Source organism: Glycine soja, chromosome 18, assembly GCF_004193775.1.
Source record: "Glycine soja cultivar W05 chromosome 18, ASM419377v2, whole genome shotgun sequence".
In the NCBI taxonomy this organism is placed as follows: domain Eukaryota; kingdom Viridiplantae; phylum Streptophyta; class Magnoliopsida; order Fabales; family Fabaceae; genus Glycine; species Glycine soja.
In genome coordinates this window covers 41105220-41111219 of record NC_041019.1, presented here as the reverse complement: position 1 = coordinate 41111219, position 6000 = coordinate 41105220, and positions in this window count along the sequence as shown.

Genomic DNA, 6000 nt, shown 5'->3' with positions numbered 1-6000 from the left:
ACTCTTATTTTGTTTTTCTTGAGGACAAGCAAAATCTTTAATTGGGGGATTTTGATAGCTACTAATTAAATGCGTTTTTGATAATGAGAAATAAAGTGAATTTGTCTTTAAAAATAATTATTTAGCAGTTATTTGTGCTTAATTGTTAAGAATTGATGTTTTTTTTTTCAAATTATGGTTGCAGATATAAAAACTGGAGGGATTACTAGCCAAAAGCTACAGAAATTAGGAAGAAAAATTAAGGATTTAGCATCAGGCCCAGCCCAAGGCGCGCTTAGGGCGCTGCCTGCACTACACGCACCAGCAAGCACTTGCGCTAATCGCACAACACACACTGAGTATGAAAACACGCACTTGGGTTGAGCGAGCAGAGCGCGCTAAGTGCGAGTACGAAGGCCCAAATCCACTTCAACAACTATAAAAAGAGAGTCAAGCCAAGGAGAAAGGACACACCGAGTCTCAAAGAACTCTCATACCTACCTAAAGCCTAAGAACTCTTCCTTAGGGAATTCTCTTATCTCTCATCATTTTCTCTATTCCCTTCTTCCATCCCTTCTCCTCCACCAATTGTTATACCGCCATTTCAGTGTAACACACTCAATGGCCATGAGAGGCTAAACCTCTAGTTAAGGCCTGGCAGGCCTAAAATGCCAAAGAGATGTATGATGGACTCCATATTTATCAATGCAACAGGTGTTTTCTATCCTATTGTCTTTTCTTATTTATATTTCATGCATTACTCATCTTTACAATAGGGGTTAGATGCTTGACAGAGGGTAACTCTTAATAAAAATATTTAAAAAATGCATGCATCAGTTTTAGGGGTTAAGCGCTCGATAGAGGATAACTTCTAATAGAACAAAAAGAAAAGATACCATAAGGAAATCATTGCTAGACATAGGATGACAACATTATGCTCATGCATTAAAGCACACATCTAGAATCAAAGCTTCATGCATTTTATCTATTGAATCTTTACAAAGGCATTTAGGAGATAGGTAGGTAAAATAGGCTTGTCATCATGAGGCATCAGGGGCAAGTAATCAAATAGATGTGGGTGGAATAAATTCACCTAATTGATAAAGAAAAATCCAAAAGTCATACATCTTAGCCAAACAAGGCATGCTAGGTTTGTATTAATTATTTTTTTCTAAATAATTATTTTTCTTCCTATTATTTTCTCTACCATTAGCTGTTATCTATTACTATTCTTGTACTCATTTTACACCGCTCTTTATTTCTTCCCTTACGAATTAAAAATTATACAATAAAAGTACAAAACAAAACCCCTCTAAAATTTGACACTCGAACTTCCGAGTTTTACTACTTGGACATTTGGTGCACTTGCCAAATCGTTAACAAGTTTGTGGTGCGGTTGCCATGGATTTTGTCTTCGTACTAGGTTGCCATACATTTTCAATATGTAAGCAATAATTCTTTTATTCTTTATTTTTACTATTTTTCTTCTCCATTCTTTTCTTGCATAATTGGCACGGTAATGCTTGTTTTTGTGTATGCGAGGTAGAACTGCAGCTAGAGATTGAGCTCCTATCCACATGGAAATTGAAGCCACTTGCAGGCGTAACAATGCTGCAAGAATAAGAAGGGAACAGGAAGCACAAGAAAGAAGTCAAACCTCACCTCCTCCCTCTCCACAAAGCTACATTCAAATGGAAGAGGAACATGCCCGACGAATGACGCTAGAGGACTACTCTAGTACAACAAGTCCACAATTCTTCACAAGCATTACAAGGTCGGAGGTTCAAGCGGCCAACATTTCTTATCATCATTCTCTCATATAACTAATACAAGGAATCCTCTTCCACGGTCTACCAAATGAGGATCCTTATGCTCATCTAGCCACCTACATAGAAATGTTTTAATATCTTTTTTCTCTAATGATGATCTTCAAAATATGAAGGAGGAAACCATGGGCTTGAAAGGCATGAAGGTTCTAAAAAACTTTGAATATTTTTAGTTCCTTTGGGTGAATCTCAAAGGTAAGTGCTGTTCGGCAGAGTGATCGTGATTACCAATATGTTGATGCCTTGAATTGTATTTGAGACCCTACTAGGACACACGTTGGTGGGCAAAGTTCAACATGGCCCAGCATTGCATCTTCTTGCAATGGTCCATCATCATTACGTGCTCCACCTTTCGCTTCTTCTTCTCTCTGTTCTTGCACTCCACACGCACAATATCCTCCTTCTTTTTCTTCGACTCACATACTTTCGACGGGTTTTTAGTGTTAACCCATGTTGCCATTTCGGTTCTTGAAATTCTTGAATCAGAGACACAAGATTCTGATGGGTTTTTGGTATTAACCCACATTGTTATGGCATAATAACCCTTCTTATTCTTGAGCTCACACACTTTGGACACTATTGAATCTTTTGGAGTCTTGGTACCACAAGAATAAGAAACTTTAGAACCTGGAGAGAAGATCTTTATAACGAGTTTTCTCCTAGGATGTTCTGCTTTTTCCATTGGTTTGGTGACCTATAATTGATGTGAAAATATGAAAAACTGAGATGAATGAATCCCCAATGGAAGGAAAGCTAGCTTAAGGTTGTGCGTGAAACAAAGGAAATATATGGCGGGTGGGTAAAACAAAGATGTGAGTGGGATATTTATAGGATAAAAAGTAGTTAAAATAATACGCAGCAATCTAGCCTTTATAATAATAATAATAATAATAATAATAATAATAATAAAAGGACAAAAAAAATCCCTGTGGAATTCGACGCTCGTACTTCCCAGTTTTGCTACTTGGACATTTGGTGTACTTACCAAACCGTTAACAAGTTTTTGGCATCGTTGCCAGGGATTTTGTCTTCGTACTAGGGTGCCATAAATTTTCAATTTGTAAGCAATAATTCTTTTATTCTTTATTTTTACAATTTTTCTTCTCCATTCTTTTCTTCCATAATTTGCACGGCAGTGCTTGTTTTTGTGTATGCGAGGTAGAACTGCAGCTAGAGATTGAGCTCCTATCCACATGGAAATTGAAGCCACTTGCAGGCGTAACAACGCTGCAAGAAAAAGAAGGGAACAAGAAGCACAAGGAAGAAGTCAAACCTTACCTCCTCCCTCTCCACAAAGCTATATTCAAATGGAAGAGGAACATGCCCGACGAATGACGCTAAAGGACTACTCTAGTACAACAACTCCACAATTCTTCACAAGCATTGCAAGGTCGGAGGTTCAAGCGGCCTACATTTCTTATCATCATTCTCTCATAACTCTTCCACGGTCTACCAAACAAGGATCCCTATGCTCATCTAGCCACCTACATAGAAATGTTCTAATATCTGTTTTCTCTTATGAAGATCTTCAAAATATGAAGGAGGAATACCATGGGCCTGAAAGGCATGAAGGTTCTCAAAAACTCAGAATATTTTTAGTTCCTTTGGGTGAATCTGAAGAGACATCATCGTTAGAGGTAAGTGCTGTTCGGCAGAGTGATCCCGATTACCAATATGTTGTTGCCGTGAACGGCATGGGAGATCCTACTAGGACAAACATTGGTGGGCAAAGTTTGACAAATGAAACCAGTCCATTTGGGACAGAAATGAATTTGGCTCCAGTTTTTTCGAAAATTCCAAATGCTTCTTCTCTGTTCGAGATCAGGGATGGTATTAATGCAACAGGGTATATACAATTGCTCGGTAACAACTGATGCCAGGGAAGTATTGAGAGCAATGCATCATTTGCTACTGCTCAGCTACATCCTGAGTACTCCAATATAAGAACTGCGGATTGCATAAACCCTCAATAAGTGGCTGCTACATTGTCAAGCGACTCCCATCCTTATCAGCATGGGGATGTTGGTCGGCCCAAAAAGCTCCATAGGCATTTGGACTAAAATCCTGGCAATGAAATTAGTGACTCCCTTACATGTTAATCCACACTATCCTCCTTCTTTTTCTTCGACTCACATACTTTGGACTGGTTTTTAGTGTTAACCGTGTTGCCATTTCGGTTCTTGAAATTAATAGATGGAGATTTTTATGGCTAACACAAAGTTTATTTATGTAAAATCTACTCTTCAAATTTCAACTCAGACATAAAATACCATTTTCTAAAATCCTCCATTAATTTTTTGATTTGAGTTTTTCACCAATTTTCTCATAAAAAAATTCTCACATATTTTTGTTTAATTTAAATTATGTTTATTACCTGTTAACTTGTTTTGAAATTGTTTATTTGAACAAATTGTGTTTGCATCTCCGGACTTTTTTTTCTTCTAAAATTACATATAGTTTAGATTGTATCTTTCATTTTCTTGAATTTGTACTTGAGTTTTTTAATTTTTAATTGCAATAACATATTTATTAAGAAAATTATATTATTCAGTAAATAATTTTAAATATATATCTCAACCACTTGCAATCTCTCAGTATCTCACACAGTTGTACTATATAAAAAAAATTAAAATATGTTTTTCACCCTCATAAAATTAGAGATTTTTGAAATTTATCTTGGTTCTTTTAAAAATTTTATTATATTTTTTTGTTCTTATAAAATTAAAATATTTTTTTTGTCTCGAGGAAGATTTGAATATTTGAATCTATTTGTATAACTTTTTTTACATTCCTTATATACATAATCAATGTAAAATATGTTACATTTACATAAGTTATTTTGTCACTTACATGGTTCTTTAATAGAAAATTCTCTTTTACCTTTGGCTGCAAGGAAGCTTGAAATAAGGGGAGAAACTATTTGAGGATATGTATGTAATATAGAGGTTGGATAATTGATCACGGGGATTGAAAATATGTTTAACATTTTTTTTACACTAAAATATGTTTCGAGCCTCTTATAAATATTTAAATTTTATGTTTGTTCCATGAGATATGAAAGATGAAGAGAAGACGAATTCAACCCAATGCATTTGGATCTCTTGATATTCTTTTTCGTCTAAAGATCTTGTGTGTGTGCATGTAGCAACCAAAGAAATATATATGGTTGAAATATAAATGTTCTATAGGATTTAACTGAAGCAATATAATTGTGAATTTTGTCGTTGATGACTACTACATTATTGATCTCTTGGTATTATTAATGGTTTATTGTTAGCAATTTTGGGTCATTCTGATCACTGCTAAATAAATGTATTTTTGATAATGAGAAATAAAGTGAAATTGTCTTCAAAAATAATTATTTAACAGTTATTTATGCTAAATTGTTAAGAATTGATATTTTTTTTCCAAATATAAAAACTGGAGGCATTAAAAGCACAAAGCTACAGAAATAATGAAGAAAAATTAAGGATTTAGCATCAGGCCCAACCCAAGGCGCGCTCAGCGAAAAACATGCGATGAGCAGGAAAAGAAGCACTTGCGGTGAACGAGCAAAGCCCGAGTACGAAAACCCAAATTCACTTCAACAATTATAAAAAGAGAGTCAAGCCAAGGAGAAAGGACACACCGAGTCTCAGAGCACTCTCACACCTACCTAAAGCCTGAGAACTCTTCCTTATGGAATTCTCTTCTCTCTCTCTCTCATCATTTTTTCTATTCCCTTCTTCCATCCCTTCTCCTCCACCAATTGTTATACCCCCATTTCAGTGTAAGACCCTCAATGGCCATGAGAGGCTAAACCCCTAGTTATGGTCTGGCAGGCCAAAAAGCCAAAGAGATGTATGATGTACTCCATATTTATCAATGCAACAGGTGTTTTCTATCCTATTGTCTTTTCTTATATATATTTCATGCATTGCTCATCTTTACATTATGTTAGGATTTAGATGCTTGACAGAGGGTAAGTCTTAATAAAAATATAAAGAAAATATGCATGCATCAGTTTTTGGGGTTAGGCGCTCGACAAGGCATGCTAGGTCCTAATGTTCTCATTCTACTGAATTCTCTAATTAATTATTTTGCTTTCTATTATTTTCTCTACCATTAGAGGTTATCTATTAGTATTCTTGTACTTATTTTACACCACTCTTTATTTCTTCCCTTACGAATTGAAAAATATACAATAGAAGTACAA